We start from the raw sequence: 11,909 nt of genomic DNA on the forward strand, positions 1-11,909 counted from the left end.
ATGCATGTGGCCGTTTGCGCTTTGCATCAAATATAATAAACATTTTGCAAAATTTCCAGAAAAGAATTTAGATTTTTGTTGGTATTGAAATAGTTTCCCTATGCCAATGCGTATGCAATGTATAGATTACATTAGTTTGAAAGCTATTTAACCTTTTAAATCTCTCGACACGAATATAATATGTAGCAATTCATTTTCCAGTACTTTTTCCGTCGAAGGGAATTAACTTCACTCCCTGTTAGTTAAGGAAAGGAGTGATACTTTGGCAAAAGTGATCACCTCGGATTTTCGTACTTACAGTAAATGTTTGTAGATTCGAAGCACGGATCTCTCCCTGCAGACCTTTACGGTTAATGCAGTTGAGCATTTCAGTTTTTCAGCCTATTTATTGCTTTTTCACATCCATGTGTTACCACAACAGTTGTCTGATGTAGCCAGGGTCATTACATTTTCCCCAAGCTATGCAAAGACTTGCAACTAATGAAGGTGCTGATTGGCTGATTGGTGACAAAATCCATGTGGAGACCATCTTCTCTGATGCCAAATCAGCCCCAAAGTGCCTGGCTCGAAAAAGAGAAGCGTGCAGCTTATCACATCTGTATGTTTATTTGTATTTATTCGAGTGTATAGTATTGATGTATTTCACAAATTCACAAGTGATTCTAATTGGTTCTATATACAATAAAATTGAAGTATCTCTATATAAATCAACGTTCTGATAACCCACGCCCATACTAAAACATTAATCTATATCCATCTACCCAGTCATGTATTTTGAAAGATTTTTTTTTTTTGCTGGTGTCGTTTTCCACACAAGTCGGTTTAACTCATTAAGAATCCATCATTGGATTTTTCTGTTTTTCGTTGTCCTGACAAACGAATCAAAAACAGTTGGCGAAAAAGTGTTGCTGTCTTGGATGCTCCATATTCCAAAGACATGAAACCTTTGGAATAATTAAAGTTGGAGTTTGTTTCTGACACTGCACATCTCTGAACTTAGCTTACATCTACCGCATTGCCTCCATCAACTTTACATCTACGTATAGTTATTGTCATTTTGATTTTGGAAATGTGTTGTTAATATGATGAATTATTTTAACTAAACTCTATTTTTGTACATTGATTTGTTAATGTCACTATATATGAATTGATATGAACTAAAACAAAAGAAGAAAAAATGGGAGTTGTAAAATAAACAAAAATATAAATTTCTTTAGTAATATCCGTGTATTATTGATCTGTTCCTTCTTTCCAAAGGGCATCCCCGAACGTACTATATCAGCCACCTTCTACCTCCTTCTAAGAAAAATGAACCCCGCCATCAAATTGTAAGCTTTTGGTATTCTCACACCTTGATAACTTCAATACATTGTTTTCTGGCAGGGGCGTAGCTTCGTTAGTAAGATTAGGGGGGGAGTGAGCTTCAGATTTTCCAAAAATCATGCTTGCATAAAATGTTAAAATATGGACTTTAGGGGAAACATCCTTTACAACGCAACTTTTACCACGCAGTGCTATTACAACGCAGTTTTTACAATGAAAACCATTACAACGCATTGCGCTGGGGGGCGCTCTAGGATAGGGAATAGATTTAATTTACTATCCAACACTTTCCCTATTGTCCACGGGGACTGGAGTTGGAATAGTAAATTAAAATTTCACTATCCAGCACCCCAAAGCGCTATGCGTTGTAATGGTATGCGTTGTAAAAACTGCGTTGTAACAGCATGCGTGGTAAAAGCATGCGTTGTAACGTCATACATCCGGACTTTAGTGATGTACTTTACTTGGGCGCCCCAGAGGCGACATTTGTTAAACTTCAAATGATTCAGAACTGTGCGGCCAGAACCCTTATGGGAACTTCCCATCGACAGTCAGCAAAACCTGCCTTGAAAGCTTTACATTGGCTACCCATTAGAGAGAGAGTCCATTTTAAAGCACTCTGTATTACTCACAAACTGCTTGGAGGGAATGGACCTAAGATCCTCTCCCCTTTGGTCAAATTTTACCAGGCCAACAGGCCTTTACGTTCGGATGAACTGTACCTGGCCCTTGTACCAAGGATCAAAAGACCCAGAAGCGGAGGTCGGCTCTTCTCGTATAATGCCGCCAGGCTCTGGAACGCTCTTCCCCTTCAGCTGCAGAAGGAAACTAACTACCTGATCTTTCGCAGGCTGTTGAAAACTTGGCTCTTTCCCACATAGGTCTCAGAAATATCTTTCACTCCTAGCGCTGGGATGCCTATGGGTAGCCATGCGCTCTAGAAATGTCACTTCTATTCTATTCTATTCTATATTATATGACAAGCAATGTGCATGAGAGGGACCTGGAGGACAGTGAAAAGGAAGAGGAATGCGGATTGGTAGGAGTACTAAATTAGAGAAAGACAATATTTGGCGAGGTGATACGTATCTCCAGCACAAGTACTAAACCCTGGATGACTTCAGGGGGCTTGAGGGCGGGGCTTCCAGCAGCGCCTAGTGTGACTTCATTGCTTTGGTAGAGATTCTCCAAGCAATTTTGACAGTAAGAATCCATTGCCTGTGAAACACCGATGTGACCCGTTAATGCTGGTTGGGAGAGAGGGCCCAGAGGTGAATAATGCTGTATTGTGACTGGACATGATACATTAAAGCACTAGGCAAAATAAGCACTAAGCAGAATCAAAATGAATTAAAAACTACAACACCCACAATGCCTGTATAAATATAAATGATGGCAATTAGCACAACAAACAGTTAACACCCACTTGAAAAAGACACAAGGTTGAAACACGTCATGGGAATCTGTTGTTTGGACAAAGAAACTGTAAACTACTCCAGGGAGTGCATCTTTGTCTCCGTTTGGTGAACAATATTAGGGGGTAGGTGGTCTTTCACCCCCAACACTGCACCGTCAGTTTGAGCATGTCGTATGGAGACCACTTTGTAGAGCAATTAATATCAACAGTGGTGCCCTGTGCTGGGCACAACATTGAAGGAAGTTGGCGAGGAGATAGGAATCTGCAGCACCAGCACTAAACCCTGGAAGACTTTAGTAGGCTTGAGGTTGGGACGTTCAGCAGAGCCTAGCGCAACTTAATTTTCTGTGGTAGAGACTCTCCAAGCAATATGGAGAGTAACAATCCATTGCCTGTGAAGCAGCGTTGTGGCCTGGTATTGCTGGTTGGGCGAAAGGGCCTGGAGGTTGGTAGGCTTTTTTGTGTGGAAATTATATAAAGTGAATAATGATGCATTGTGAAGGGACAGGATACATTGAAGCACTAAGCAGAATCACAATGAATTAAAAACGATACCTCTCACAATGTCTGTGTGAAAATAAATTATGGCAATTAGTACAACAAACAGATAACAACCAAATGAAAAAGGCACAAAGTCGAAACGCGTTGTAAAAATCTTTTGTTTGGACAAAGCGCCGGGACACCCCGTTGGGGTAGCTGTGCGCTATATAAAACACACAAAATATATAAAACACACAAAATAAATAACTGCAAACTACCCCTGGGTGTGCAGAGTTGTCTCCCTTTGGTGAACAATATATATATATTTTATATATTCACTGAAAAAACCATAAGTTTCAGAGACGTTACAGTTAGAAATTAGCATTTAAAAAACCTTAGAAATTCACAGAAAAAAAATAGGTTTCAGGGGTGTTATAGTTAGCTGGACATTTCACTCGTACAGAACTATAGAAATTCCTCTGTTATAGTTAGTTCTTCTAACTATAACTTGCGCACACGCAATGCACTGCTGATGATGTCACATATTACATCATTCATGACATGGTCAGTGACATTACTGATGACATCACTGATGACATCTCAAATGACCGCGACCATGACTCCTGCTCCTGCGCATTCGCGACACATGCGCATTATGGTACGCAACACTTGCGCGGTGGCGTGTCCCGCGTGACGTCATATACGTGCGCGGCGTGCTGGGTGAGCAACTTCATTAAAATGTGTTTATGTTCTAAAATGATATGTATATGTCTTTAATATACAGATTGGGGCAAGAGATTATCTAAGATATTCATAAAAATAATTTATTTGTACTTAAAATAAACGTATATTATTTTAAAATATATTTTCGCGAATTTGCGTCGGGTGCGTGCTTTGTGAGCGCAGAGTGTGCGGATCCCACGTGAGTTAAAAAAAAAAATTGAATTGGTTCATAACATTTCCCACTGTAACTATTAAAGGACCCCACCCATTTTAATCATTCTTGTTGGAGCATCTTAAGAGAGATATCTCTTTTCCTACAAAAACCCTTTTTGCTTGTTTTTTTAGGTGTTTTAAAAAAAATATCACACAAAATGGCATCTGTACAGCAGCAGCAGGAGGAAGTTTCTTCAGAAGAAGAAATATTGCAGGAGGCAACACGTCCACAGAGTCTGGAATCTGTTGTGTGGAAATTCTTCACTTTTCCACCTGGAGAGAAGAAAGTAAATGCGAGAAAGGTGACGTGCAAAATTTGGGACCGAGACCTGCCAAGAGGATGTGAATAAAAATACTCTTGTGGAACTGCTTCTATGTACAAGCATCTCCAGCCACACATCCTCTCAATCTTGCTCGGGAGGAAATGAGGCGAGCTGCTTTGAACCCCTCACCTGCTGTGGCAAGTACGTCTAGAGCATCCTCAGGAACACCTTCAATGGACATTAGGCCCGAATTCGCCTTTCTCAAGCATTACTGAATGAAGTGGAAGAAACTTATATGCTTCGGTGAGCAATCAGAGAATGCAGTTTGTGCAGTGCAACGCAATCATTGTTGTTAATTTTTTGTTGTTGTTGTTTTTGGATTGATAAGCAATTCCAAAAGTTTCCTGTTTTATTCCTTCTTTTTTTTGTTCATTTTTTGAAAAAATACAAAAAAAAATACAAAATTGTTAAAAAAAAAAAATACCATCGGCGTTGTATTTACAAGGAGAGGAAAACCACATAGGGTGGCTTTTCCTCTACTTGTAAATATGAAGGAGTGCCTGGCACCAGTACTATGTTACAAAAAGTGATGTACTGGTGGCGCAGGGTGCTTGTATATCTGCCCCATACGTGCTTAGGTACTGGCAGAACATAGTGCTGGATGGGTCTTTGAAGAATTGCATGAGACTGACAGGAGGTATCCTACACTGCATGGGTACTACTTCAGTATTTAATGGAGTGGACCAAAAGTATGTATCTACTTAGAGATTTGTAGGGAATATGCACAGAATATTTTATGTGTACTTGTGTTAGTGCCTATGTCGTTTTATAAGAATACCACTAGTAACTGGAATTATGACAGTGCTGCAAACAGAGTGAATACTACATTTATAAGTGCTTACGCATTGGTGGAGTGATAGGATAAGTTGATAGTGGTAGATAAGTGATTAAAGAAGTGCATGGGACAGACTGGACGATTCCTACACTGCATGAGTACTAACTGGGTATTTACAAAAGTGTATCAATAGTATGTAGCTAGTTAGAGGTCTGCTTGGATAGTGCACAAAATATTATAGCTGTACTTGTGTTAGTAGCTAGGTCATTCCATAAGTTTATGACTAGTACCGAGAATAATTACAGTATTACAGAGTGTATAATGAATTTATAAGTGCTTAGGTATTGGTGGAGTGATAGGATACGTAGATAGTGCTGGATGGGTGAATGGAGAAGTGCATGGGACAGACAGAAGGATTTCTAGACTGCATAGGTACTAACTGGGTATTTAGAAGAGCGTATCAATAGTATGTAGCTGGTTAGAGTTCGGCATGCATAATGCACAGAATATTGTAGCTGTACTAGTATTTGTGTGTCTATGGTATCGAGAATGGTAGTCTGTATTTTAGGGTGTGGAGGAGGTGCATCAGATGATCACATGGATGATGTCATCAGTGATGTCATTTGAGATGTCATCAGTGATGTCATCATTGATGTCACTGAGCATGTCATGAGTGATGTAATATGTGACGTCATTAGCAGTGCATTGCGGGGGCGCGAGTTATAGTTAGAACAACCACTATAACAGCCAAATTTCTCTTGTTTTGTCTCTGGTGGCCATCTTCAGAGATTTATTTGTTATGAAGTTTCCTAATTTCCTCATTTACTGCAGTCTCCTCAGTAGGAAGTGCTTTCAGTTTTTTACTTTGGTTCCATCAAGAAGGCATTCAGATGTGTCACACATTTGCCGCAAATTCTGAATGCTAGCACTCTAGTTGCTCATTAGATCCCTGTAGTGATACTAATGCATACCATGGAAGTCTGCTGCCGGTTTTCAAAGTGCATGTTTCACTCTGCATGTCAAAATCTTTTTAATTTAATTTACATTTACATTTACCACTGTATCCTAATCAAGATGGCTTCAGGTGTGCCATACTTTGTCATAAGTAAGACCGTTAGCGCTCTAGTTGTTCTTTAGAACACTCTGGGACATTCTGTCTTTGGGCTATACTTGGGCTACATCTGGGTGATATTTGTGCTACATTTGGGCTCTTTTGTCTCTGGTGGCCATCTTGGGAGACTTATTTTTTATGACGTTTCCTAATTTCCTCATTTACTACATTATCCTCAGTAGGAAATACTTTCAGTTTTTTACTTTGATTCCATCAAGAAGGCATTCAGATGTGTCACACATTAGCATATATTAAGAATGTTAGCACTCTAGTAGCTTATTAGATCACTGTAGTAAAGTTACTGCTCACCAGGGAAGTCTGCTGCTGGTATTGAAAGTGCATGTTTCAGTCAACATGTCAGAATTTTTTAATGAAATAAAAGAGGATTTGAGAAGTCACTCAAAATGTGCCCTAATTTTTCTTTCTTCAGCACTAATCATAATTTCTATGGCAAAATGAACCCCCTCAGTTTGTTCCTTTGCAAATTAAATGTTTTAAGTGTTACTAGTTTATTCCAATCAAGATGGCTTCAGGTGTGCCATACTTTTGTCATAAGTAAGACAGTAAGCACTCTAGTTGTTCTTAAGAACACTCTGGGATAATTCTGTCATTGAGCTATACTTGGGCTACATCTGGGTGATATTTGTGCTACATTTGGACTCTTTTGTCTCTGGTGGCCATCTTGGGAGACTTATTTGTTATAAGGTTTCCTAATTTCTTCATTTACTGCAGTCTCCTCAGTAGGAAATACTTTCAGTTTTTTACTTTGGTTCCATCAAGAAGGCATTCAGATGTGTCACGCATTGGCATAAATTAAGAAAGTTAGCACTCTAGTAGCTTATTAGATCACTGTAGTAAAGTTACTGCTCACCAGGGAAGTCTGCTGCTGGTATTGAAAGTGCATGTTTCAGTCTGCATGTCACAATTTTTTTAATGAAATAGAAGAGGATTCGGGAAGTCACTCAAAATTTGCCCTCATTTTCTTTCTGCAGCACTAATCATACTTTCTATGGCAATATGAACCCCCTCATATTGTTCCTTTTTAAATTTAATTTTTTAAGAGTTACCACTTTATTCCAATCAAGATGACTTCAGGTGTGCAATATGTTTGTCATAAGTAGGTTGTTAGTGCTGTAGTTGTTCTTTAGAACACTCTGGGAAGCTGCAGTATAACACAAATGAGTCAACTGCCAGTCTCTACCCTTGTTGGATGTTCATGTTTTACTGAGAATGTCAGACTTCATTCTCACATGACTGAGAAAGATAATGTGAATTTACAGATAATATGCTCTAAGTTTAGCTTAAAGATCACCTTCCAAACCTCTGTGGGAAAAGCATGAGAAAATAGTTTTCTCTCAAACATGATTCATGATAATCCAGCAGAAGGCTATTTTACATGGTAAAATCACCTTAGAACACACCACAATTCCTAAAATGAGTATGTTACCATTTACAAATTATTTATGATGTAACTAAAGCCTTAAAACCTTCTATTAACTGCAATGCTTTTAAATGAGGTGCTATCATGTATATTGGTCCCAAGATGACTGCCAACACATCTGGGATGAAGTGCTGACAGCCAATCAGATCTTACAATGAGATGTGTGGATAGGCTCCGCCCAGATATATATATTTCTTTTTCTATTAATATTTTGAAAAAAACTACTAAACGGATTTACACCATTTAATAAAAAGGGCTCTTTCTAAACCAAGGGCTGCCTTTTGCCAAATTTGGTGTAATTCCGTTCAGCAGTTCGGGCTGTAGCCGTGTCTAAAGTTTCCTATGGAAAATTGCATGGGGAAAACACATTTAAGTGTCATACCTTTTAAAGTGCTAGTGCTACAACTCGTGACCTATCACATGACAGCTAACCATAGAAAAAATACATAATGTATAATACATTTGTGTGGTCATTTGTTACAAAACAAGGACATATTTGATGCCAGCCAAAAATTAGGATGTGTACCTCTGATGTTTCAACAAAAACATTTTGAAAAAACTTGTAGGTCACCTTATGAACATTTAAATATGTCTACAATGTTATCACCTTAATATAGATTTAATAAATAAGCAATGCCTAAAAAAAATTATGTTTAAATGTGTCTAATGTATGCACTGTATAAAATACTTAAAAGTCATAAAAACATCAAATGTGTGTTTAGACACTAGTCATGTACTTTTAAATTACCTCAAGGATAGAGATACATACTAATGTTACTGTTCAAAGAGTTGTCCGACGATTAACATACAACCTATTGAGCTGGGGCCTACAAAAAGCTCTAAGTGGGCATTGACCAATTTTTCTATTTAATCGTCATAAAGTGCAAGTGCTGTTGTTATCTATTCACGTAGTGCCACCATAATAAGAAGTGCTAAGTGCTAAACTGTAAAAAAAGGTTAAAAACTAGAAGCAGTATATTGACTAATGTAAACGGTTTAACTGTAATTTCATCTTTTGAATACAGGCAAATCACAAGTTACAAACAAGTATAAAAATCTTCTCTAAAGTTCATCCCAGAAGGAGCCTTACTATCCAGCTCTAAAATGTATCCCGTCTCTAATAGGCGGAGGACTGCCTTACGGGTGCTTCCCCTTCTCAAAGGTAATACTGTATCGATCACAAAATACTTTAGAGAGGCTGAGTTCTGCTCATGTACATCCTTAAAATGTCGTGTGACAGGGTATGAGGAGTCACTATTATTGGTTGCCCTAATGTGCTGGAGTATCCTCTTGTGGATACTGGCTACATAACGCAGGCCACAGGGACACTCCAGCACATATACTGCATACTCTGTTTTACATGTCAGAAATTTAGCAATGGGTACCACCTCTGTCCTAAAGGGACATGTGTATGTCATGGTACTGGTTGCATATCTGCAAGCTATACATGATGGGTATTTCACAAACCCTTTGCGTGAAGACAACCAATTAGTTGATGTTATCACTTATGGGCTACCTTTTACTAGCATGTCTCTCATTGAGCGTGCTTTTCTAAATGTAGTGTCCGATGTTCTTGATGTTAGTTCACCTAATACCGGATCATTGCGCACCAATGCCCAATTTTTATTGCGAATTTTTTGGATTTGTATTGTAAGTCAGAATCATGCGGGATATCAGATCTGGAAATTTTATACCATTGTTTACAACAGGAGGTTTAACTGCAAGAGTGTCTTCCCTTGTGATATTTTTGATCTTAGAGGTGGCAGCATCCACGACTTTAGAGGTATAACCCCTAGCAATGAATCTAGCCTTGATTTCCTGTTGAGCTAAATGACACTCATCGGAGGAACTGCAAATGTGTTTATTACGCCGCATCTCTCCATACGGAATACTTTAGTTGAGGTGTCTGGGGTGGTGGCTGGTTGCATGCAATACCGTATTCCCAGCCGCCGGTTTTCTATGCAGTTTAGATTCAACGTTTCCTTCTCTAATAAAAACCTCAACATCAAGAAAATATACCCATTCTCTTTTCATGGTTGCAGTGAAATGTATGTTGAGACAATTAGAGTTGATCGGTTCGATAAATTGGCTTGCCAAATCCATAGAGCCCATCCAAATAATATATATATATGTAAATAGAGTGCTAGATAGATCGATAAATATAGATATAGCTATAGATATATAATACTAAATATATAAATAGATAGATTAGATTAATACATACATATATGCACATCTTCATATATACGAAAATGTAACATTTTAGCACATATATCGGTCAGAAATTTGGCTGTTGGGGAATGGGAGGTGACACCAAAGATTTCTCATCAATAATTTTATTGCAAATATTACAGTTATATTATCAATGATCTCATAGAAAATATCAATATGCTTGGTAATTAGCAGTGCATGGCGAGGTTGTGAGTTATAGTTAACTTAGGGCGTGAGTTATAGTTATCATCATTGAAAACATGGTCCCTGCCGGAGAAGGAGCATCGGAGAGGAGCTCCGGAGGGATGGGATTGCCTTTGGCCAATATCCTGAGTTTCTCGACATCAACTACTCTTCAAAAGAAACATTTTCAATTGGATCCCTTGAGAAAATTGCAATGTTCGAATCTGACCTCTACTCATCCAGGATCACTCAGAAGACGACCTGTCTTGTGCTCAGGTCTAGATCGCTGACCGCACGGAACTCTTTCTTGATTCAGCGACTTCTGCAGACTCACAGGTCTTCCTTCCCTTTCTCCTTCTGCTAACGGTGGGAGCTCGGTTGAGTGGACGTCCTGCATCGGTCTGCTACGTTGCTGTCCATTTGATCGGTGCGGGTGCATAGAGCTCACCCTCATGAAGTTGTACAGGGGATGGGCTGATGCAGATGGAGAGCCAATTGTGAAGCCAGCTGCACTCTGCACATCAATCGAAGAACTGCCGCAGTTTGCAATCCAGGCAGTCCCTGCTGGTGCCTAAGTCTGTGCCAAATGCACCAAGATTTTTCTGGACGGAGGCTGCCACCTGTGGCCTGGATACAGGAAACAAAAGTGGCTGTAAGGCTCAATGATCTCCCCCCCCAGCCAAGCAAACTAGATAAATCTTGCTTTCTGCTGAGGCACCACAGGAACATTGATGGTGGCCGGTCTATGGTGAGGTAAAATCCACCAGTTGTAGGCCTTGCATCAGGCCTGCACCTAAATGGTGGGCATCAGATGACAGTGACTGACAGGAAGGGTCTGTGCTTGCCTTTCCTGATTGGCTTATCAACTTGAGATCCCCCCAGAGAATGACCCTCTCTGCTGCTCCCATTTAGCTCAGGCTCATAGCTATCAAATCACTGGCCATTTTGGGGGTCTCCTTCTCCTACCCATTAAAAGAGGACCTTTTTTCACAAGATAACACCCTACCAGCGCAACTGAAATAGACAAAGGAGTTTCTTTCCAACCTAGGCGTTGAAACAAAAGTAGGGATGTGCGAATCTGACCTTTTAAAAAAAAATAAAGGTAGGACCATTCTGGATGCTTCTAGGGAGCAGCCATCTTGTAATGGTGTTCTCCTCATGCCTCATCTCAATACTTGATTCTCCTACCAACTTGTTCAATCTACCTATTGTATTTAATTTCAATGAAGTCCCAGGCACACACTTGCAGCATATTTCTCCTCGGTGTACACACCAGCCGAGAACTTACAGTCCTCCATGGCTCCGGAACTTTGTCGACAATTAAGGTTGCTTGTTTGACTACACAAGACAGAGACTCCCTCGAGGGCGACGTCATGGTGACGGAAATCCAGAAGGCCATCCAAGACCCTCGCTCAGGTAAAGCAATGGGACCTAATGAGCTCCCGGTCAAACTTTTCAAGCCACTGGCATTTAAGCTCTCCCCCCACCTTTTAAGAATGTATATGGAGAGTTTTGACACTGGGGTATTGCCCTCTGCAGTCAGGAAGGCTTCCAATGTGGTAATCCACAAACCAGGCAAACCTGCAATGGACTGCACATCTTATCGTCGGATTTCTCTCCTCACGGCAGAGGCTAAAATCCTGGCCAATGTATTGGCCAATAGAATTCTCCAGTATCTGACTGAATTGATGCATCCGGAGCAGTCCAGG

Source organism: Lissotriton helveticus, chromosome 8, assembly GCF_964261635.1.
Source record: "Lissotriton helveticus chromosome 8, aLisHel1.1, whole genome shotgun sequence".
NCBI lineage: Eukaryota > Metazoa > Chordata > Amphibia > Caudata > Salamandridae > Lissotriton > Lissotriton helveticus.